Here is a 12633-nt window from a genome sequence, read left to right on the forward strand (position 1 = left end):
CCTGACCTTAAAGATCATCTATAAAATGTAGAAGTGTTAAATACTCTTTATTTGATATTATACAGAAACCACACTAAAATGCCTTTTATTCAGTAAAAGGCAACTGTTTAGATACAGGGAATTGTATTAAATTGGCATAGTTGGGACCAAGGAGATAAAATGGTCACTGTCAGCCCATCTGCAGCCCTGCCTTTTAACAGGCTAATGAACACAACTTGAAACACAAGCAAGTCTTGCAGGTCTAAGAGACGGTGAAGGATTTCTTCAGAATTTAAACAAGGTAATACAACCAGTCATAGAAATCTAAATATCAGCCAATCTCCTACAAGTTCTGAGATGGCTCTCACCACCTCTGTGAAAAGTTGAACACTAGGAATCAAGTCCAATCATATTTTTAGAAGGAAGGACAGTGACAGCGCTTGCTGAACCCAAATCACCATCAAAGCTCAAGAAGCTGACCATATTCATTTAACCACAAGCCAATCTTATTTAAATCAGGACTGCTGGAAAGCAATGCTCTATTCACCATTCATGATCTGAATTCTGGTGTATGAGATCAACTTAAATATGGTACACATAAAAAAAGTCCTGAGACATTTGTAATAAGTAAGGTAGTTGCCAACTATTACTCATTAGTAGCTTTTTTTGAGATAAGCTATCAAGTCTGCCCTTTCTGCACTCTTTTTAATGCCAGCGAAGATCATTTTTGTTCCAGGGATGTACTTCTTGGGAACCTCCAGATACTCCATCAGTGTAGCCTCTCCCCAGGTGATACCTCTGTTCTTGTTGGCATCTGTGTAAGAAAATCCAGGGGCCTGACCTGTCTTTCGCCCAAAGAAACCATGGAGATTTGGCCCAGTCTTGTGCTTGCCTCCCTTTCTCCACAGTATGGCACTGGGCATGCTTCTGAACAAAAATCTTCTTGCCCTTCTCAACATCACCCATTTTTAAATCGCTTATTAGTCGCGCGTGACACTGAGATCCCCACTCGCAATCCAGATGTCCCGCTCTCTCGGCTCCTCTTCTTGACAAATGAGGGAAAACCCCAGAGTAAAGTCTGTAAGAGTTTAGAAGGGGTACATTCCGGACCTCCACATCCCTGTGGAGCACATCACAGGAGCCAGGGCGGGGAGAATGACCTCAGTGGCTCTGGATATCCCCTCTGAGATGATGGCAATTCTTTACAGGCCCCTGGCCACAGGCCCAAATGCCTTTCAGGTTCATCTAAACCTCCAGAGGAGACTGAAAGCAATGAAGCCAACATATCACAACCATTAAGATTTTGGCTTCTGGGGGCAGGCACTCTTGGCCCATTAACCAGCTCTAACTTAAAAGCAGTGACCTTTGCCCTGTTAGTTAACTCTTCTGAGCCCAAGTTTCCTTATTCATGCAAGAGGAATAATAATACCCTAACCTCAGAGGATAGTTGTGAGGATTAAATGAGATATTGTCAGGAAATCAATTAGCAACGTTGATGGTAAAGCATGAGCTCTCAATAACAGTCATTACTATTATTCCTTCTACTACTAAGTCCTTCTTCCTGTCCAGTAAAATCGGAGTCTCACAAGGACGTGGACCTCACAGGAATAAAGACTTGGCCTGCTTGGTTCACTGTGATGGCTCTCAGGGCGACACACCCTTACCCACCTGCAGGCTCCCGAGAGCCTAAGGTGACACCAATCATCTTCTCCTTGTCTTTTCCCATGACTCTTTGAGTGGTTAACGGAGACAACTCCAGAGCCAGCCAGGGTGTGTGAGTCTGCCTCCACTACTCATAACTGAGTGACTTCAGTTGCCGCAGATCACTTCTCTGGGCCCAGGTAAAATGGAGAGGATACCGATGAGTTGGGGGATGTGGCAGAACAGCTGCCATCGGTAAAATCGACAGGAGCTGTCAAGAAGGAAGACACCTCCCACCCACTATGGATTTATGGTGTAAAACTGGCAGAGACCAGCTCCATCCGATATGGAGACGAATTCATCCAATGGTAACCCCTAGCCTCATTATATGCTCACTGCAATACATCAGCAAGCTAACCGACACGCCCAGAACCACAGAAAGCCCATATAAGGACAAAAAATGGCCCATGGAGCTCTTCTGAGAAATCTCCACCCCTTTTCCAGAAAGATCCTGACTATTCCTCCCCCTCATTGAATGCCCTACCCCCGCCCCTCATCCTCGATTAAATAAATCTCAGTGAAGGAAGCAAATTCTGTTGGGGGGGGAGGGGCTCTACTCTTCCTGTGGAGTAGCCCACTCTCTGTCTGCTTCACCAATAATCTCACTTTTATTTTAAACTCTATGCCAGCTCGAATTGGACTCTTTACTGCACGAAGCCAAGAACCCACAGTGGTGCAGACTAAATGAGCTAAAGTATGTAAAGCTGTTAGAACAGCGCCACCTGATAGGGGCTCAGACAGCATCAGCTCAACGGCCATTTGCTGTCGCCTCAGAGCCATCTGCTCTTGGCAGAAGGGCGCAACATCAATAGCCAACTTGTGTTTTCCTCTGATTCCCAGGAGGTAGCGGGCAGCACGTCTTCCTCACCTCATTTTACCCCCCGCCCGGACGTGCTCCCTCCGGACCTTCAGCACAGAGGCAGTTCTTTAGGCAGGAGCGTGCCACGTTCCTGAAAGATCCTGGAGGAGGCCAGGCGGGGGTAATTTCCTCCACGCGAGGCTTTGGGCCAGTCCCTCTGCGGCTTTCATGAGAGCTTTCCAGGCCTGCGGTAATGAGGCTGCAGGACAGCGCTCATGCAATGCCCTGCCAAGGGGAGTGGAGACAACACCACGCTACACAGTGCAAATGTGAGGGAACATCAGGGAGCGCTGTCAGGGGACCTCCCAGTGAGTTGCACACATGAGGCAATGCGGCCCAGCTTCCCAGAAGACACCGCCTTCTTTTCCCACAGGACAGGACTGGGTGAGAGGACACTGCGGCCTTGGACCCGGGGCCTCTGGCACATCTAACAGCTCCACTGAGGAAGCTGAGGCCATCTCGGGAGCCTGGACCAGGAGGCAAGGCAGAGGGGCTCCCAGCTCTCCCTTCTTGCAGGCCAGGAGGAAACTGTCCAGAATACTCCCCCACCCAACATGAAAAGTGAAATTCAATAGTCTGTACTTGGTGGTGACTAGCCTTCGTTTTTCCATATCCATTGTGCTGACTCGGTCCCTGGTGGCCCACTCATTCTAGTGGTTTGGATGCGGAAGGAAGGAGGGGCTGTCAGTGTCTGAGCATTGAAAGCGTGGCACCCTGGCCTATTCAGGCGCAGCTGGGGCCTCTTACCACCCGCTGTGTCTTCAGGGCCCTTGCTCCCTGTCCGCTCTTTCAGGGACTTCCTCATAAGGATGTGACTGCGCCCTGAGCTCCCAGGTCACCAGTGCCAAGGGGCAAAATGGAAATCCACTTCCCATCTGGACGAGCAGGGGCCCTCCTTTCTGTTCTCTTTTACTGCAGGGCTCTGAGTACACTTCCTGGGGCTCCTGGAAGCAGAGCGGAGAGATGAGAACCTAGTTCCACATGTCCCTTCAGAGGGAATGACAGTTTAGAGCAGTGGTTCTCAACCTTCCTAATGCCGCGACCCTTTAATACAGTTCCTCATGTGGTGACCCCCAACCATAAAATTATTTTCTTGCTACTTCATAACTGTAACGTTGCTACTGTTATCAATCGTAACGTAAATATCTGATATGCAAAATGTATTTAGGCGACCCCTGTGAAAGGGTCGTTTGACCCCCAAAGGGGTCGCGACCCACAGGTTGAGAACCGCTGGTTTAGAGTGCCCTGTGCAGAGCTCTGTGCCCAGCATAATGGGAGGATGGGCCTCCGCGCTGTTATCACCAGAGGGCCAGGGGCTGCTCCTTTGTTCTCTGAGGGTGCTTGACACCACAGAGCAAGTCAGGACCAAGGAAGGAAAGGGACTGATATTCCTTGCCATCAGCCAGGCACTGTGTTCTATGCTTTACACCTAGTGTTGCATTTATTTCTCCCTATCATCCTAAAAGTATGGGTGTTTTTACCAGTAGCCTCCATTAAATACAGGTAAGGGGATTAAGGTTCTGAAATGGTGAACTATTTGCCAAAAGTCATATAAGTTGCAAGTGAAGGGGATTTGAACTCAGGTCTGCAGACTCCAAAGCCCACCTGCATCACACCAGTAAACGCTCATTAACTTATTGCCTGTGGTCGTGAATCTTACAGAAGCCCCTCCTTCTAATCTACACTAAGAATAGGCCTCCCTGGTACCATTATGCCTGGTAAGGGTCCAGGCGACCAAGGCTCTCCCCGGCCAGGAGAGCTGACTCCCTCCAGGGGCCAGGCACCCAACAGGCAAAGCCGCTGGTCCCCTGCAGGATGCGATTCCCATGCCCTCCCTCTCCTCCCAGTGGAGAGGACCCTGGTATCTGCCCAGCACAAGTCAATCTCTGTAATTTATCACCCAGTCTTGGGAGAGTTTAGAACCTTTTCCTTTAAAACAGTGGCTGCAACATGCAGAGAATTGGAGTGAAGCCTCCACACGAGCTTCGTGACCAGATCTGCTGCACTCAAGCCCATTATATTGAAATGACTATAAAATTCACACTATTCCAAATCCCCAGAAATAATAGGGTGTTGTGATTTTTTTTTTTAGAAGTGAGCAAAGCGATGATTTCATAGGCCCCTATGCCAAAATCTGAGCTCAATGCTTCTCAAATGTTTTGTTTTCAAGACCTCTTTCCACTCTTAGAGATGACTGTAGAACCCAGAGAGCTATTGCTTAACCTAACTCACATCTGTCAATATTTACAATTTCAGAAATGAAAATGGAACACATTTGAAATATTTATTCATTTAAAATAATAAACCTAATACATGTTGACATACATAGCATTTTATGAAAAATTATATTTTCCAAAACCACAAATAGTAAGAGTGGCATTGTTTTACATTGTCACAAATTTCCTTAATTTCTGACTTAATAGAAGACAGCTGAATAGTCATATCTGATTCTGCATGCAATCTGTAGTAATATCAAATGTCATGTAGCCCCTGAGAGACCCCTGGTAAACTTGGGCGAGAAGGAGAGAGAGAGACAAAAAAGCCTACGACCATTGCTTTAACCTTCTGGATCCCTTAAAAGGGTCGCAGGGATCACCCTCCCTAGGAGTCGCTAGAACACACTCTGAGTACCACTCTCTAAGCTTAAAACTGCGATTTACCTCTTGGAGAGTCTCTCCAGCCAAGATATATTTAAAGGGCTATAGTCTTGATGTAGGAAGTTGGTGGGAGTAGGGGTAGGTTTCAGAGGGAGTGATTTTAGGAGCAAAGACCCCGAGACAAGTGTGGGTCCTGTTGTGCAGGTGCCGCCTCCAGGTGTCTGGCTGGATGATGCATGTTCACGCTCAAACCGAGCCAGAAGGAAGAGACAGAGTGGTACCCAGTTCACTGCTGCCCAGAGCCCAGGCAGTGTCTGGGTGGGGCGGCTGGCTGGGAGAACCGGACTCAGTGGAAGAGAAGGGGGGGGGGGTGTCCTGCTCAGGGGTGGGGCCAGGAGAGCATCAGATCCACAGCCTGAAATCGCAGTGGCTATTTGGATGGCTGCTCTGCCAGTAATAACAATGGTGACAATAATCATACACCACAAATAATGGGAGAACTACCATTTATTGAGCACTTTGAGGCAGGCAACGTGCCAAGCGCTCGATGTAAATCATTCCATTAATCCCTCACAACCAACCCTTTGAGGTAACTATTACCATAATTCCTTTTCCACACATAAAACAAGGCAGGAGCAGTTGGAGTTATTAACCAAGGCCACACAGCTTCTGTGGCAGCTCAGCCAAAATTTGAATTCAGGTTTACTGTTTCCCATTGGATGAAACATGGGGACAAGGTGGACACACCTCTCGTTTGCCAAGGGTGTTCTGAAGACTTCAGAGCTGAATTGTACTGGCGTCAGCACAAGACTCGGGGAGGTGACAGTTCTCAGTGCCTGGCCCCTTGGTTTCAGGTTCCTCCCCACCCAGCTCTGTCCTGCAAGCTGTCTTACCATTGCTGCCAGCAGCCAGGAAGTTTGGGAACTGGCCCTGCCACCTCCAGCCCCTCTCTGAAGGTCTACAATGACACTCATTCAAAGGTCTGACTTGGAGTCCTTTGGAGCCCTGCTCCCAGCAGACCATCGGGCACAAGGCCAAGGCCACATTCTGCCCCTTCTGAGCTCAGCCTCCCAGAGGTGCGAACGTCCCATAAAGAGGCTTTATCCCTTGTTCCCTGAGAAAACAAACATCGTGTGACAATTCTCTTCCAAGGAATCCTCCCTTCTCCCTAACCAGAGGCTCTAAGGAGTTCAGCTTCGCACAAGCTTTTCATTTGCGTGCAGACAAGTACAAAAGGCTCAACCGGATATACCTGTTATTTCCCAATGACCTGTGAGCCCGACGGTTATGTTAAGCCTTGGGTTATGGCTCGGCTTGCACGCAAGGCTGCAGGACTCCTGAGGGCAGTTGAGAGGAGGTGGTGGTGGAGAGGACAGAGCAACAACCCGGCAGTGACAGCCCATGATTTAATTCCCCCTAAGCTTTCCAAGCACGCAGACTGTTCCCTCTTTGTCAGCATATAACCTAAGTAATTTGTTCTACTCAGGCAAGAAATGTCTAATTTAAACCACATTGCAGCTAAGCCTCTGGTGAGGAAAGAGCTGCCTGCAGCTTGGCTGCTGCGGCGGTAGGCTGGGTGGCAGCTGAGGCAACGCAGACTCCCGGCCGCCCCTGGGTGTCTCACCCAGGTCATGAGCAGAGGAACGTGCCCCATGAGCTTTAACCGCACGCTCGCTCTTCTGTCTCGTGCTTCGCCCCTCGTGAATGGGTTTAATTTGCCCCGATCTCCCTAATGCCCTGGGTTGGAGTTCCATCTCAGCTTGGGACTGCAGGCAAACCTCTTAAACCTCCAACCACTGCTTTTTCTCCTCTGAAAAACAGCCGGGAGAGGTGCAGATGGTCACAGTTTAGTGGAAAGTGATTTGTGGAAAGAAAGAGATCTGTGTTCCAACCCTGCGTTGCCCCTAACTAGCCGTGGATTTGAGAATTTTGTCCTCGGTAAGATAAGCGAGTTGAATGAGATGGTCTTTCAAGTTCCTTCAGCTCTAAAAGACGATGTGTGTCCCAAATCACTTCCAGTTTGACAAAATAATGATCATAACAGCTATGATTATTATAACTATGACTGTTATTATTATCTGTGATTCTCTGCCATTATCCCAAAGACTTCGCTGGCCAGGCAAATTCTTTTAATATTCTTCTTCAAACATACTTTTATTTGCTTAACTCACGTGACACAAGGAGGATTCTAGCCACTACCACCCTCCTACCACTCCCACTCCCTCCTCAAGCCCTCCCCTGTGTGGGCTTGTCTTTATCTTGCTGGACGTAAATTCTAATTTAAAGCAAATTCCTTGATTTTTTTAAATTTTTTTTTTATTGATTTCAGAGAGGAAGGGAGAGGAGAGAGAGATAGAAACATCAATGATGAGAGAGAATCATTGATTGGCTGCCTCCTGCACGCCTCCTGCTGGGGATTGAGCCTGCAACCCTGGCCTGTGCCCTTGACCAGAATTGAACCCATGACCCTTCAGTCCACAGGCATACGCTCTATCCACTGAGCCAAACCAGCCAGGGCTTGATTTTTTTTTTTTTTAACTAAGTAGAGATTTTTGAAAACCTGATTCTCGTTTTTGAAAACCTGATTCTCTTTTTTAAATGAATGAGAATTTGAAAAGTTCATCTGATGAAGAAGTGTTTAGATGAAGTGCTTTTAAACACACAGAGAGAGAGAGAGAGAGAGAGAGAGAGAGGGAGACAAGACCTACATCATTGGAAAGGATCTGAGGTGGAGGTCTGTGTCCATCTCATTCTTCACTGAGTTATCAAATTAGCCCCATAGCCACACCAGACAGCGAAAGGGTCTCTAAACACCGCCTGCATGTCAAAGCTGTTCCCACAGTCCCAAATCCCCCCCTCCCTTTCTGTGCCGTGAAAAATCTCTTCCTTTTCTCTCCCCATTGTGCAATGAATTTTCTCCTCTGGATCCCTTGAGCCCTTTGCACTATTATTCCATTGACTTCATTCTATCTGGTGTTATTTTTGTTTTCTCTTCAATATATCTCTGCTCAATTAGACCCTCAGGACCTGGAAAGTGGGGACTGGGTCATCTGTACAACCCAGCTTCTCTGTTCTCCTCCATCTCTCCCTCCCCCAGCACCTGGTACACATTCACTGTTCATAGAAGCATTGAATTTTTGGACCCTGTGAATTGCATCACATGGGATAAGAATGCTCTCTGGGTCAGGAGTTCACAGCCAGGGCTGAGCAGCACTGATCTTCACCCTTGGAGGCAGCCTTGTTAGGCTGGTGATCAGAGGAGGCTGTGGGCTTGGGGCGCTGCTGTTCTGGGGTCCCAGGAGCATACACTGGGGGGCCCTGGAGAAAGATGGCTTTTCAGTGGGAGGCAAAGGTTGGTCCAGCCTCACTTGATAAGAGGAGTTAAATGTTCTCTTCTCCTTAGCCAGGCTTAGAAAGAGCCCAGTGACCCTCCTGTTTTATAAATAGCACCCAACTCACACTAGTTGGGAGGATTTCTGAAACTTTTTTGAAAAACTGCTACTCAGTTTATTTGTCACAGGCTCTTCCTTCCAGCCTATGGCACCTCCCTTACGAACACTTCCGTTTGCCCTACCCTTTCCCCAAGGCAGACCCTTGAATGCATCTATGCCTTTGTTGCCTTTGGTGTAAATTCATGTTTGGAGCCCTCAAGCCCTGTGTGGGCTTGTCTTTTTCTTGCTAAAGGTAAATTCTAATTTCAAACAAATTCCTTGATGTTTACTGGGTAGAGATTTTGCAAAAACTTTGATTCTCATTTAAAACTAATGAGGATTTGAAACTCAGGCCTACCGAAGAAAAGTGCTTTTAAACACACTGGGAGAGCTATCTTATTGGAAAGGTGATTTTGGGTTCAGCAAAGCTTTTTCAATGGAAAGGAGCAAACAAAAGAACATTGTCATGAAAAGTGGCAAAAACAAGCAAACAAAAACCGATTCTAAAATTCATCTTTGATTGTTGCCCTGTCAAGAAAGATGTCATGGATGCTGCAAATTTTGAACTATTTCTTCCGAAAAGGATCAAATTAATTGTAAAGCTGATCACCTTAGTAAAAATATTGAAAGAACTATTCACTAAGAAAACTGTGTCCTTGGAGGTGCTTTTTCTCTTAAAATATGTGTATTATCTCACCAAAGATATTTGAAGAAGAAGAATCTGTGTGGTTGTAGCATGCAGTTGTCAATAGTAAAAAGGGAGTTGGGAATTTCATGACTCCCAGGCTCACTAGAGCCAGAGGAGGCTGTGTGACCAGGAGAGGCTCCGCTGGGAATCCAATGGATGGTAGCTGTGTCCTTTTTCTCTAATAATTGGGGTAAGCATGGCACAGGCAACTTCACAAACCATCCTCGGAGAGTGACGAAGAGAGCTACAGAAGACCAAGACAAGTTACATAAATGCTTGAGACCCAAAGCAGATAAAACCTGTTTGCTACCAAAAATGCAGTTGGAGAAGCAACATTCCTCAAATGGAGGAGAAGTGACTAAAATCTCCTGTCCCAGAGGGGTGAGGCAGCTAAACACTGACCTTTCCCCTCCCAGCCAGGCAGGGATGCTGGCTTAGACAAAATGGAAGGGTAAGGGCTTTTTATTTCTTAATAAGACATCTTAGAAATGATGGCAAACATGGCAGAAGGGGAGTGGGAAAGGTCGTGGCACTTCGAAGCCGGTAGTTGGAGGAAGCTGGAGGAAGAAAGAGAACTTCCGGCTGGAGTGGAAGGATGCTAAGCGTTCAGGTCAATAGATCAGAGAGGGAAATACAAGTGAAGCCAGAACAACTTTGGGGAAAGGGCATGGGAGGGGGTGGGGGGGAAGTCGTTTTCCTTTCTGAATCTGAGAAGGGAACTTCCTTGTGGGCGAGGAAAAGTAAAGCCACCAGGAATGTCAACAGTTTATGTGATATCCGACCCTATAACGTCCCACAATGATCTCTACAACATTGTGACACCGTGTGCATAAGGGTCCCTTGCCTCAGCTCTAAAAATGCCATTAGATACATGTCTGTTTCATCAACGCTATATGAAATTGGCTCTGTCTGCAAATTTCTGCAAAACAATTTGCAGTAATGGGAGGTTGCTAGGGTGTATGGGACATGGGAGAAGGAGGACTTCTTGAAGTTAAAAACTTCAGATTCTTCTTCGAATATGTTTGAAGGAGGAGGCACTTCTTGAAGTTCAAAACCTTTCCATAGAGACCTTGAGCATAGGGAAATGGGAGAAAATCTTTATATTAGGGAAAGAATAGCACCAACCACAGCCTCAATGCCCAATGCTTGGATCTGCTGGAATAATCAGTCTAGAAAATTCATGAGTCAAGGTGTCCACACAATGGGCCCCACAAAGTCTGAAGGGAAGGGAAAGAGAAAGCCAGAAAGCCAGTAGACTAAGTGTGCATACATGCAAACACGTTCATCACCGTGGCTGTTTGGGGGTGGAATCATTTATACATGTATAAATACATGATATTTGTCTACATACTAGGTGTATCGGTTAATAATGTGGATTTTTTTCAATAGATGGAGTTACACATATGTCGATATATATGCGATTTGATATGTATGCTATTTTGTTGTATTGAGAACAAACTTCAAAACTTCATATGTCGCCCTGGTTGGTTTGGCTCAGTGAATTGAGTGTCAGCCTGCGGACTGAGGGGTCCCAGGTTCGATTCTGGTCAAGGGCATGTACTCTAGGAGAGTCTAAAAAAAAAACACAAAAAAACCCACTTCATATCTCAAATTTTCTGAAGGTGTTAATGTTGTAACGTACCCCGCGAATCACAGAAGGACGCCTCAAGAAGTAAAATTAAAGAGTCACATTTATTGCAATCCGGGACTATGAGGGGCCATTCCCCAAATCTCATAGTGATAAGATGGTGGCAAAACCAGACTTATATAGGCAAAGATCACAAAGGTATTGATTACATCTCAAGGTTTGGAATGAGGAACCTGGTTTGCAAAAAGGCAGTTTACAGAAGCAGAATTAAGCATGTTAATTATAGTTTTGGGTCTCGGGGTCACTGAGTTGACAGAAACACATCATCTGGGACCGCTGGGTTGACAGGAACACATTATCTAGAGCCATCGAGGCAATTTAGAGTAATTGTGCTGTCATGGTCTTGGGACCACTGAGTTGACAGGGAAACATTATCTGGAACCCTCATGTCTTGGGATAATTGTGCTGTCCTGGTTCCCAGGTACAGAGGAATGTGCTCTCTAAAACTAGTAAGATAACAATCAATGGGATAGTCATTCAATCGAATGGGATGATTTATACAATTCAGAAAATCAAAGTAACCTTTCTACTGTTAAGCCAAACAACAGGGTTAGAGTTAAACTACAGTTTCAATCTGAAATGATTGCTACCATACTTGATTAACATCATAGATATTTTTACGCTTAAAAATGTCAAATTTTGTGCCAAAAAAAGAGCATTTGCGGGAAGTTTTAATTCATTACTTTATTTTGAAGAAAAGTGCTGCTGAAAGTTATCGTATACTTCGGGAAGCTTATGGTGAACATGCTCCATCTCAAGATACGTGTGAACGCTGGTTTAAACAGTTTAAACGTGATGATTTCAATGTGAAAGACAAAGAACGTCCAGGTCAACCAAAAAAGTTTGAAGACCAACAATTACAAGCATTATTGGATGAAGATGCTTGTCAAACTCAAAAACAACTTGCAGAAAGATTAAACATTGCTCAGCAAACAATTTTCGATCGTTTACAAGCAATGGGAACGATTTTAAAGGAAGGAAAATGGGTGCCACATCAACTGAACAATGAAAGACAAATGGAAAACTGAAAAGTCATCAGTAAAATGTTGCTTCAACAGCACAAAAAAAAGTCTTTTTTACATCGAGTTGTGACTGGCGATGAAAAGTGGATTTATTTTGAGAATCCCAAATGCACAAAATCATGGGTTGGTCCAGGTCAACCATCAACATTGACTGCAAGGCCAAAGTGCTTCGGAAAGAAGACAATCCTCTGCGTTTGGTGGGATCAGGAAGGTGTGGTATTGTGAGCTTCTAAAACCAGGTGAAACCGTTAATACTGATCGCTACCAACAACAAATAGTCAATTTGAACCAGGCTTTGATCATAAAACCACCAGAATGGGCCAGAACACACGGCAAAGTAATTTTGCTTCATGATGACACACCATCACACACTTCAAAAACAGTTGCCAGTATTTAGTGCAAAGGTGAATGAAGTTATCTGAAAACAGCTCCAGATCAATCCCTACCCCCATCTCATTTTTATCCTAAAGCACTGATTACACGGACAGCAAATGTTCTGAGAGGAGGATCTTAAATACACAAAGGATTTCCCAGCTTATCACCAACACATGATGCAAGCAATCACCTATAGCGCTGAGATGGGTAATGTCCTTTTAACTCTGAATTGTAAGTTACTTCATGGCGGTAGTCTTAGATTTCAGGCATTATTCGCAGCCAGGCATAGAGGAAAAGCACAATGGTATGATTGATGACCTAGAAAGAGCAGCA

At 45.7% G+C, this 12633-nt stretch overlaps 1 pseudogene; it reads right to left on the reverse strand.

The window, feature by feature from the left end:
• Nucleotides 1-625: 625 nt before the first annotated feature.
• LOC139019393 (cytochrome c-like) lies at nucleotides 626-945 on the reverse strand (annotated as a pseudogene).
• Nucleotides 946-12633: the final 11688 nt, after the last annotated feature.

Source organism: Myotis yumanensis, unplaced genomic scaffold, assembly GCF_028538775.1.
Source record: "Myotis yumanensis isolate MYYU_CA2020_CCGP unplaced genomic scaffold, mMyoYum1.0.hap1 SCAF_11, whole genome shotgun sequence".
In the NCBI taxonomy this organism is placed as follows: domain Eukaryota; kingdom Metazoa; phylum Chordata; class Mammalia; order Chiroptera; family Vespertilionidae; genus Myotis; species Myotis yumanensis.